This window comes from Sinocyclocheilus grahami, unplaced genomic scaffold, assembly GCF_001515645.1.
Source record: "Sinocyclocheilus grahami isolate Dianchi unplaced genomic scaffold, SAMN03320097.WGS_v1.1 scaffold4476.1, whole genome shotgun sequence".
NCBI classification, from domain to species: domain Eukaryota; kingdom Metazoa; phylum Chordata; class Actinopteri; order Cypriniformes; family Cyprinidae; genus Sinocyclocheilus; species Sinocyclocheilus grahami.
The window spans coordinates 1-764 of record NW_015509408.1 but is presented as its reverse complement, the minus strand read 5'-3'; the positions used below and the strand labels follow the sequence as shown (position 1 = coordinate 764).

General features: G+C 47.8%; 1 long non-coding RNA gene across 1 annotated transcript in view; it reads right to left on the bottom strand.

Moving 5' to 3' along the window:
* Positions 1–764, bottom strand: part of LOC107576858 (uncharacterized) — a 10555-nt gene extending 9791 nt beyond the window's left edge. Inside the window, exon 1 of the long non-coding RNA XR_001608129.1 lies at positions 697–764. This is a non-coding gene — a long non-coding RNA (uncharacterized lncRNA). The remainder of the gene's footprint in view (positions 1–696) is intronic.

Below are 764 nucleotides of genomic sequence, written 5' to 3'. Positions count from 1 at the left end.
GCAAAGAAAGAAGGCGTAACTTTTAGTCTCACTGTAGTTTTGTTGACGCTGCAGCCATGTCGTGAAGGCGCTGTGTGCTTCGTTGTGAAAGCGAAACTACTTTGTTTGGTCTTCCAAAAGAGGACGATATCCGCTTCGTCATGCCTGGAGCTGATCTGTGCTGGTCGCTGAGGGAATACATCAACTTTCACCGTGGACGAAGCGGAGTCCAGCCCGGGGTCCGTCACATGTGGTTGCCGCTCATTTGTCGGATCCGCCGGGCACGCCGTTCTCGATCCTGCCGCCTCAGCTCCCTCTAGTCTGGCCTAAGCGCACGCTAAGCCGGGGCTTCCCCTCACGCTAGGCCGCTGTGTTTTTCATTGTGAAAGCGAAACTACTTTGTTTGGTCTTCCAAAAGAGGACACGACTACAAATCAGTCGTATTTACAACACTGTTCCAAAACAGTTTAACCCAAATATCCAGATGTGTGCAGCGCATTTTATGGAGGACTGTTTACTGATCCTGGGAGAGTAACGTTAGACTAAAATGCCGGCAGTTCTGACTCACGTAAGTACGTTTTCATTTAAAGGATTTGCCACTGATGATTCAAACGTGAGTTTTGGGCAGTAGAGTAGCACTTGTTGTTTGTCATTTCTCTGATCACAAATGCAGACAAGAGTTTTATGTTTACGTGGCGCGGTGCAATGCAACGCAACGTAAGAATTTACGTGTTTCAGATAGGCTGGGCATAGAGGAGAAACAATAATGTGCAGTATGTGGAAAA